This window comes from Hylobates moloch, unplaced genomic scaffold, assembly GCF_009828535.3.
Source record: "Hylobates moloch isolate HMO894 unplaced genomic scaffold, HMol_V3 SCAFFOLD_9, whole genome shotgun sequence".
Classification (NCBI taxonomy): domain Eukaryota; kingdom Metazoa; phylum Chordata; class Mammalia; order Primates; family Hylobatidae; genus Hylobates; species Hylobates moloch.
The window spans coordinates 28,177,094-28,188,400 of NW_026652284.1; the positions used below are offsets into that span (position 1 = coordinate 28,177,094).

General features: G+C 39.0%; 1 pseudogene; it reads right to left on the reverse strand.

Moving 5' to 3' along the window:
* Positions 1 to 596: 596 nt before the first annotated feature.
* Positions 597 to 5,202, reverse strand: LOC116813193 (large ribosomal subunit protein uL23-like; annotated as a pseudogene).
* Between the last annotated feature and the right edge of the window lie 6,105 nt (positions 5,203 to 11,307).

Sequence of the window (11,307 nt, forward strand, 5' to 3'; positions counted from 1 at the left end):
ACAACAAAAAAACCTTAAAAATCTCCAAAAATGCTGGTGAGAGAAAAGCTTTAGCCCTCATATGAAGAAGAAAAAAAACTTGTTCCATTTTCCAGATACAGAGTTATAATACAAATATAAAATGGGGCAAAGACAAAAACCAATTCTTCTATATAAACTAGTGAATTTTGTAGTTATTGTAATCACATTAATCAGGGTTCCCCAGAAAGGCAGAATCAATAGGATATATGTAGATAGACAGATGAGAGAAGATTCATTAGGGGAATTCGTTCACATAATTATGGAGGCTGAGAAGTTCCACAATAGCCTGTCTCCGAGTTGGAGAACCAGGAAAGCTGGTAGCATGGCTCACTCCAGACACAAAGGACTCAGAATCAGGGAAGCCAGTGGTGTAACTCTGATTCTGAGGCCAAAGGTCTGAGACCCTGAAGTTCTGATGTCAAGGGCAGGAGAAGAAAGATGTTTCCATTTCAGAAGGAGATAATTCACCTTTCCTTTTCCTTGTTGTTCTATCTGGGCTCTCAACCAATTGTATGATGCCTGTATTCATCCATTTTTATACAGCTATGAAGAAATACCTGAGTCTGAGCAATCGATAAAGAACAAAGAGGTTTAATGGGCTGACAGTTCCACATGGCTGCAGGGGCCTCACAATCATGGCAGAAGGGGAAGCAAAGCCGTCCTTCTTCACATGGCAGCAACAAGGAGAAGTGCTGAGCCAAAGGGGAAAAACCCCTTATGAAACCATCAGATCATGAGAACTCACTCACTGTCATGGGAACAGCATGGCAGTAACCACCACCGTGATTCAATCACCTCCCACTGGGTCCCTCCCACGACATGTAGGGATTATAGGAACTACAATTCAAGATGAGATCTGGGTGGGGACACAGCCAAACCATATCAGTGCCCATCCACATTGGGTCATGGTTATCTCAGTGTCTTCCAGAAACACCCTCACAGATATGCCCAGAAACTGTGTTTTACCAGCTATGTGTGTCTCTTAATCCAATTAAGTAGATGTCTAAAATTAACCATCAGAATATTTATGCCCGATTCATGGCTGAAATTTCAGGATGAAAGCTATGAAATCTCTATTTGTGTTTTTATATCTATTAATGTATGTTATGTATATGTAATATTTTCTTAATTCCAGATAGCATTGCAAAATTCACTTATAAAATCCTCTAAAAGTGCTCTATTCTAACTTGGCTTGGAAAAAAATAAGCATTTATAAATAAATATTCACCAAACCCTAGAAATATAGAAAATGATCAAATGTTTTTTAAGTTAACACAATTTGGATAAAACTTAGTTAAATAAGATTAATATAATATTTTTGGTGTAATAAAACAACTATGTCTTCAAAGTTATCACTATTGAATATAAAACAAACATAAATTCCTATTCTGCTTGAGTTCCAATCAAATAAGCTAATATTATACTTACTAGAAATGTAAAATCTTAAAGCTTATAGATTTGATTCTAATTAATTTGTCATTCTTATGAAAAACATTATTTTTTTATGGTGAAAAGATACACATATATTTAGAGTTAGCCAGCTGGACTCAGTTTAGATGATCCCAATTTTGTTGCGACATCCAAAACATCATAATCAGGAGCCAGTCGAACATATGCCTTCTTCTCTTTATCAGGACAAATAAGGGTGGTGACCTTGGCCACATCACTGTCATAGCGCTTCTTCTTCACAGCCTGTTTGATCTGGCGCTTCTGGCTTTAACATCCACAATGAACACAAGCGTGTTGTTTTCTTCTATCTTCTTCACGGCCGACTCAGCGGTCAGCGGAAACCTGATGACAGCACAGTGGTCAAGCTTGTTTCTCCTGGGGGTGCTCTTCCAAGGATATCTGGGCTTCCTCCGGAGTCGCAGTGTCTTGGGCTGCCTGAAGCTGGGTGACATGCGGATCTTCTTTTTTGCGTGTGGCTGTGGACACCTTTCAACACTGCCTTCATGGCCTTTAAAGCCTTCGCTTTGGCTTCGGCTTTAGGAGGGGCAGGAGCTTCCTTCGCTTTCGGTGCCATCTTGTGAAAAGTGAAAAGCATCATTTCAAAAATAATTTGTTTACAGTAAATCTGCCTAATAGTAGTTTCCAAAGTACTTTTGGTAATTTTTAACCTTAAAGTTAAGCTAAGTAAAAGATTTGCCTTAAATATCTAGACATTTATAAATAAGATACAATACTAAAACATTAATTACTGAACATAAATAATTCAAGTTTATATACTTTTGGCTTCCTATTTTTACAGAGAGTAAAGATATTTTGGCCCATTAATAAACATCTTTTTTTCTGCCACACTGAGAAATTGTATTATGAGGAAACACATCCCTCTGGATGTTGGGAGATGGTATATTCATACATTTTCTAACCTACTATAGAATGCTAATATATGACAGTTTATAACTGTCTACTTCCTAGTTTTCTCTGGAAACTAAGAGTTTACTAAGTAGTAAAATTGTAATCAATATATGTAAATATATGTAAATAAAACTACTAGAAATAATAGAAAAACTAGAAACAACTCTATGCAAAGCATGCCAGAAAAGTAGGGCATGTTTCACAAGTAAAGTAGGTTGTATATTTTATAAGGAAAATGATACATAAGATACAAATAAAAAGAGATACCTAATCTTCCCTGTGTTATATTTGTATGGGTAAAATGTTATGTTTTCAGAAATTATATAAGATTCCTGGAAATGTGTCAATGTCCTCCTTATCCATGCTATGTGCCAGTATAGAGTAATGAGTCAGATTTCCAATTATTATTTTAAATTTTGTGCCGGACGCACTGGCTCATGCCTGTAATCCCAGCACTTTGGGAGGCTGAGGCGGGTGGATCACAAGGTCAGGAGATCCAGACCATCCTGGCTAACCCGGTGAATCCCCGTCTCTATTAAAAATACAAAAATTAGCCAGGTGTGGTGGCAGGCATCCATAGTCCCAGCTACTTGGGAGGCTGAGGAAGGAGAATGGCGTGAACCCGGGAGACGGAGCTTGCAGTGAGCCAAGATCGCGCCACTGCACTCCAGCCTGGGTGACAGAGCAAGACTCTGTCTATAAATAAATAAATAAATGTTGTATGCCACAGAAAAAATCAAATATCCTTGTCAGTTGTGGTATAATGAACTCTCATCAGATCTTTCATCACAGCCATTTCATGCTCTTTGTCATTTACATATTATTTCCCCCTGATGCTTTCCTGAAAGCTCCTGCAATCAGCTACAGGTCAGAATGTTCATCTCCAACAAAGAACTCCCTCTGAGACTCGCGGAAAAGACTATGACAGGTACTCTGGTTATAGGCTTCTGATGATATTGCTTAAATAACTTTAAGACCATACACTTGACTCAGTGAAGATCTCCAGAATTCTGGTTGAGAAATTGATGGGTTCATGACACTGCTAACCCAAGATCCAACAAGACTGGAATTGATTACATGGCACTGAATGAACTGATGAAAATTGATTATAATTTTATAGCTTTTTGGAGCATTGCTGGTTCTTTAATGTTCTAGTTTCTGGATTTAAGAAATCTCTTTCTCTTAATCTAACTGTAACTTACAACAATTTAGTAGATTATACTTTTGTAAACAGAAATGAAGCATTTATCTTTTTTCTCTGCCTAATTTTTCCAGAATTTTGAAATCCTTACTGAATACTCTTATTTTCACGATGATATAGTTGTTAGCAAAAGTCCAGTAAGAATCTATTCGCCTTATAACAGGACATAATTGGAAATTTTGGTTATATTATCAAGGTTTTTACTGGAATATCATATTTAGGACGTGTACCTAAGATCAGTTATGACCAGCAATTTTAAGGAAGTAAGGTTGACTTTTATGGAGACAATGTTACAAAGCACTGTGAGAAATGGGAAAGTTCTTCCTCAAAGATTATAAAGTCACAGCTATCCACTATTTGTGTGTGTGTGTGTGTGTGTGTGTGTGTGTGTGTGTGTATTCCAAATCACTTGTACTAGCTTGCTCCAGCATGCCTGGACAGAACTAGACAAGCCCCAGCCCGTAGTGCATGCCATTCCTTATTTGGAGATGCTTCCTTAACTATCCCTGGGCAACTTCCTTTTCTTTCTTTGTTCTATTCCCCTTACCTAATTAAGAAAGTTTTAAACTAACAGCCAATCAGGTAAAGTGTAAAATGTGAGGTCCTATTTCAGCCAATGGAAACTGGACACAGCACTAGGGTAGACGTATCAGGTAATAAGTAACTCTGTCTCCTTTGTTTGGTGTGCTCTTGTGGCTGGACAGCTATTGAGTAGCACCTTTTATGCAGAAAGTAAAGCTTGCCTTGCTAACAGATCATTTGTTTCCACGTTAATTCTTTTTTTTTTTTTTTTTTTTTGGAACACCAAAAACTTCATTCCCAACAGCACTCTGAGAAAAGCCAGCCTGATACCCAGATTACAGGGTTCGCAGCCTTACAGGTTAGTAAAGAAGGTAATTTCCTGGTAGGACCAGGAATTTAGGGATATTTTGGGGGCCTCAAGAAGACAGGAATCCACACAAAGCTATAAGGACTGCAGCTGAAATCTGATAGTATGTTCTTAGCTTGGCTTTTAGCCTGAATTAGACCTTTAAAACTCAAATCTGAGATTCTGTATGAAAACTTCCAGCAAAGAAACTTGAAAGCACCTATGTGGTCATCTCCTGTTCTTGCTGCACTTATGTAAATAATCAAGCAAAATCTAACAAAACTAGACTTATTTTTAAAACAAGAATAGTCTTACTTTATGATCAAAAATGATGGTTGCTACAGAGAGAAATTTTATGTTTCAATGGAAAACTACAACATGGCTGGGCATGGCAGCACATGCCTATAATTCCAGCACTTTGGGAGGCCAGGAGTTCAAGACCAGCCTGGGCAACATGGTGAAACCCCATCTCTACCAAAAATACAAAACTTAGATGGGCATGATGGCATGTGCCTGTAGTCCCAGCTAATCAGGAGGCTGAGGAGAGAGGATCGTTTACACCCAGGAGGTAGAGGTTGCAGTGAGCTGTGATTGCACCTTTGCACTCCAGCCTGGGTGACAGAACCAGACCCTGTCTCAAAAAACTTTTTTTTAAAGGAAAACTATAGCTATTGTGGACTATCAGATTCTAGTCTTGTTTCTTGTTTTTGGGCAATTTTTACCTCTTTGTAAACTGGATCCTGCCATCTGATGAATTTTGTCCCACAATGATACTTGTGGAATTAGAAGCCAAGTATTGTCTCTCCTACTAATATATCTATTGTTAGTTAATTTGAAGGTCTCCAGCCCAGGAACAAAGTTAGAAGAGGAAGGTTTTGCTCCCCATAATGCATAACCAAATTGTGGTACATTCATGCAATGGAAGACTATTTAGCCATAGAAAGGAACAAGCTATCAACTCACACAAAGACATGAGTGAATCTTGCATGCACACTGCTAAGTGGAAGAAGACAGTCTGAGGAGAATATACACAGTGTGATCTCATTTAATGAGACACTGGAGAAGGCAAACTACACAGATGGGAAGCCATTGGCTCCATGGGGTGGAGGTTTAAAGCATTCCATATGATACTTTAATAGTGGGATATTGGCCAGGCGCGGTGGCTCATGCTTGTAATCCCAGCACTTTGGGAGGCTGAGGCGGGCGGATCACGAGGTCAGGAGATCGAACCACGGTGAAACCCCGTCTCTACTAAAAAGTACAAAAAATTAGCCGGGCGTGGTGGCAGGCGCCTGTAGTCCCAGCTACTTGGAGAGGCTGAGGCAGGAGAATGGCATGAACCCAGGAGGCGGAGCTTGCAGTGAGCCGAGATTGCGCCACTGCACTCCAGCCTGGGCGACAGAGCGAGACTCCGTCTCAAAAAAAAAAAAAAAATTGGGCTATCTGCTACAATGCATTTGTCAAAAGATGCAGAATTTCATGGCCAAATGAGTAAATCAAACTCTATTCAAATTAAATAAAATTACTCAGGATGTGGAGTATCCCTGGACAGAATACATCATGTGAAAAAGAATTTATGCTAGAAATTACTATGGTTTGGATGTGGTTTGTCCCTGCAAAAACCAGTGTTGAAATTTGACCCCCAATGTGGCAGTGTGGGGCTGTGGGGCCTAGTGGACAGTGTTTGGGTCATGGGGACGGATCCCTCATAAATAGATTAATGTCCTCCATGGGAGTGAGTGAGTTCTGCTCTCACAGGAATGGATTAATTCCTGCAGGAGTAGGTAATTAAAAAGAGTCTGGCTTCCTTGGCTTCCCTCTTGCTATGTGATCTCTGGTGCACCCCTTGCTCCCCTTCCACTTTCCACCATGAGGTGAAAAAGACTGAGGCCCCACCAGATGCAACTGCCCAATTTCAGACATTCCAGCCACCAGTATTGGGAGCCAAATGAACCTTTTTTACTAATAAATTACCAAGCCTCAGGTATTCTGTTACAGAAGCACAAAATGGACTAAGACACAAATGTAGGTAAAAACTCACTGAAAGTGCAGGGAAAATGGTGTTGACCTAAGTCACTTTGAAAATGAATAGAATCTGTAGGCTGAAGGCAAATGAACTATACTTCATCATTGGATTCCATTTTATAAAGTTCTTTCCAACAGAAGCAATTGCGAACAATTGTAAAGCCACAGTGTCTGTATCTGGAATAAAACAATGACTTACATAAGTCGCAGATGGTGGGAACGAGGTTTCTCACTGTTGAAGTGGGAGGTTACAAATTAGCAAGGCGAGAAGGCTAGAATAATTCCTGTGATAGTAGATCAGAGGTGGAGACATCAACGTAAACTTATGTTTAGTTTAATATAGACATACACAGTTCCACATAGAAAACTTTATAATTAGGTGTGTGTAGGTAGGTTAGACACACGCATACTTCCTAGCATTGCTAATGAGGGACAAGATACAATGTGCTCATTCAGCAGCCAGATGTAAGTTTTCCTACCGTTCTGAAAGGAATCAGGCTCTTTGAAGAAATGTCTGATACTAGAACTGGGACAGTAAATATAGGAGCCAGGATAATCTTGAAGTATCAGAAAGTAAGTCAGTACTTAAAAAATTAAAATATGTCAAAGAAAAATAAGAGCCAATAAAAACAGCTACCGATGGCCAACACTGGAATGAATTGTGAAACATAATGCTGCAGTGTTGAATACTAACTAAAGCTTAAAGTAATTATCTAGGTGTCTGTATTTGTATACATAGGTGAATAAGCAAATGGAGTTGCATAGAAATCTCCTTTGCAAAAGAATTCCAAATAGTTGATGTAGACACTCAGCCATCAAGAAGGTGGAGCCAACTCCTCACTCCGTAAGTGTGGGCTCTGCATAGTGACTTGCTCCAAAAGAACACATGCAGTATGGACAAGGAGGAAAAATAACTTCACAGTGGAGAAACCTGACAAACGGTAGCTCTGCCAAATGATCCAAGTGAACATCAAAGGTGACAGTTCACCTTGAGAACATGAAGTGACAATGGGGGGCATTCTACAAAATTCCTGACCATCCTCCTCAGTACTATCAAGGTCATCATGAGATGGAAAGCCTGACACACTGTCACAGCCAGGAAGAGCCTACGTGATGACTACATGTCATGTGGGATCCTGGGTGGGATCCTGGCTCAGAGTAAGACAGAACTAAGGGAATCCAAATGAAATATGAACTTTAGTTAATAATAATCTATCAGTGTTGGTTCATTAACTGTGACAAATTATGTAAGATATTAATAAGCCATGTGAGACACACCGATAGAAGATGTTAATAAGAGAGGAAACTAGCTTGTGGCTACATGGGAAATCTCTGCTCTTTTTTTGGCAATTTCTATGTAAGTAAAAAAAAGATGTAAAATAAAACTTTATTTAAAACACTGTTTTTTTTTTAACACTTCCTTGTTTAATTCTTTATACCATGAATTACTAGTAATTGACACTGTTAACTAGTCCTGTTTTTTTAAATAAGAGCGTTTATGACACAAAAAATTAAACAGTGCAGACTGATATATAAATCAAAACAAATGTTCTTTACATGTTTTCTGTTACAGTAGGAACACATATGTGTTACTTTGTAAAAATATGTTCCAATGGCAAATTGATTCATTGTGATGGGATCACTTATTCCAAAGACTTCTTGTCTTTATTTTGTTCCCAGATTTTGTTCACAAAATTTATTTTGTTCCCAAATTTATTTTGTTGTTTTATGGCTACCTTTTAGCCATAATACAATAGAATCAAATATTGGCCACTGGGAAAAAATATTCAAAGAAAGAATGTGAACAGAACTTATGACTATGATGATTCAAGGTTTTACCACAATGCTTTCTAAAACAGAAGAGTGTAAAAGGATATTCAAAGTCAATTTCCTCAGCGAGGCTTTGCAGAAAATGAGGAAACTACAAAAACAAAAATGGCAGGACATTCTATGGGTGATTTTAAATGTTGCTATGTTTTATGGGAAAAAAATACTTTACCTTTCAAAGAATCACAAAGAATTATTGGAAACCCAAACTCTGGAATGTTTGCAAATTTAGTTGGGCTTCTATGTAATTATGTCTGTATAGGTAGCCACGAAGTTGATGACTTTTTAAAAATCTGTGCCTTATTTGTGTAATAAAATACAAAATGAATAATTAATGCTCATAGGAAAACCTTATGAAGGGAAAACAAATCTTGGGGACCCAAAATCACTAAGCTAAAGGGAAAAGTCAAGCTAGGAACTGCTTAGGGCAAATCTGCCTCCCATTCTATCCAAAGACACTCGTCTGCTCACCGAGATAAATGCATATCTGATTGCCTCATTTGGAGAGGGTAATCAGCAACGCGAAAGAATGAAACCATTTGTCTCTTACCTACCTATGACCTGGAAGCCCCCTCTCTGGCCTTCTCACCTTTCTGGACTGAACCAATGTACATCTTACACATATTGATTGATGTCTCATGTCTCCCTAAAGTGTATAAAACCAAGCTGTGCCCCGACCACCTTGGGCCCATGTTGTCAGGACCTCCTGAGGATGCATCACAGGCACACATCCTCAAGCTTGGCAAAATAAACTTTCTAAAAATTCTGAGAGCTGTCACAGATTTTCAGGGTTCACACATGTCAGGTAGGATGTCAATGTTTATAAAACAGACATTATTCTATCTACTATTAGAAATATTCTGCCAATTAACCTTAGACTTTCTCTATAAAATAAAAAATGTTGGTGAGGTACAAATAATGTATCTAAGCTTAAATAGTGTTGCTAGTTTTAATATACCTACTTTTTAATTTTTCAATACTATTTTTACTAATTTAACACTGTAAGAAAAATGAGTAATTAAAACATGAATAAAAGTGTTTACAGGGGGTGCACATGTTTCCTCCAGCCTCTGCCTACCCCCAGCTTTCATCCCAACTGTCCTGATGGTGGCTCTAAGCATTTCTCCTTTCTCTATACCAAGATCTCTCCCCAGAAACAAACCCAAATCTTACCATATGTTACGGCACGTTATGATGATGAGCAGCGATGAGCAGCCGAAGCCTCAAGGAAGGGATGCTTTTGTAAAACAAGACTTGTGGAATATAACGTATGAAAGTAAAGCCCATGGCAGAGCTCCCTCCTCAGCACATAGGGAGCAGACAGGAAGCTTTCGCCTCACCTTCCTCAATGGCCTGCCGCCATGTTGGCATTCATGATAGTCATTGGTGCTGTTCTCCAAATATTTTCAGTTCATTTTTTATGAATGCATTCTGACTGTTCCATCCCACCTACTTAAATTTTCCCATGGCCACATGACCTTTTTTTTTTTTTTCTGCCAATGGAGGTGAGAAGAAATACCATGTGACTTTTTCAGGAGAAATCTCCAAGAAACAGAGTTCCATTCCGCAGGCTTTTTTCTCTTTTCTATAGCAATGGGGATCTTATTGATGGTCCCTCCCTCTGTCTGGATTCCTGTGTTAGGATGACACAGCACAGAGCTACCTCTCACCTGACCCGTGATGAGATGTAAATAAATGAGGAAGAAGATTTTTGAGCCACTGATATTTGGAGGTTGTTTGTCACCACAGTTTAACCTAGCCCCCATTGACTGATGCACGGCTGAAGAATGAGTCCGAACTGGATCTGGACAAGACATGTGAAGTGCACTCCAGTTTGAGTAAAATTCCGGTGTTGTCTCAAAGATAACAGTGAGCACGACATGTTATTGGGGTGGGTGTGGGATAAATAAGGTATATCAGGTGAGAATAATAAGAAATGCAACTTTAAAAGATGGTGCTGATTTGGACTGTGGAGAGATTCAAATGCCCTGCTTAGCATTTGAGATTGTGATGGATGAACAAACTAATTAAGAGCCCAAAATGAAAGCTTGGGATAAATAGCTGAGGGTGTCTAATATACCAATTTTTCATCCTAGAATGGGCAGAGTCCTTGACCCCATTCTAGGGAGACTTCCAAAAGAAAAAAGACCTGCATTTCTTCAACAACCCACACTGAGAGACTTTCCTGCACTTTTGACCTGTGGCTAACACTCCTCACCTTTCATTCTGTCATCAGTGTTTTAGGGAAACACCTTTAACTCTCTATGACTTACAGGTTATTAAGTGGCCCTTACAATTCCCTCCAGAGGTGGAAAAGACTAATGATGATGGGGTCTGAGCTCACAGCAGCAAGCAGGCATTTGTGCTCAGCAGCCACGTGGCTCATCTGCCAGGAGCTTACTAAATACGATGTTCTACAACATTGCTTAACACAAGGGGAGACTCTCCTGACTCCGTGTTTAATTGCTCATCTACTTCTTTTTCTACCCTCTTGGGCTTCTAAAATGAAAAGAACCCAGGGGTGATACAGTGAGTCAAAAGGGTGCCAGCCACATCACAGCAAAATAGATTCCTAAAAAATCCCTGGCCTAAGATGACAGCCTTGGCTAGATAAGCTTGAATGTGCTGATGGTGGACATGGTAGAATGAAGGTGGTTGAAATGTTCATATTAAAGAACTTCCACCCAGATTGCAAGAAAAGAGAGAGGAATGGAGATGGCAGCAGGAGTCCCTACAATAAAAGCAGATGTTTTGAGATCAGTTACATTTCTTCTGACAAAAATTAAAGACAGAAACCAAAGTTTAGCCTGAGGCTACAATTAATTGGGCAATAAGCCAGAGGCACATATGGCATAGACAGATTTAAACATTTCTCTCTTATATTAATACAAATACTAAAATTACAAATACTTTGATTCCAAATAAAACAAATATTTAAAAAATTCAGTGAAGAAACACTGGGGTCTACAGTAGTATTTGAAGGAGATCTCACAAACAGGTTTGTTTT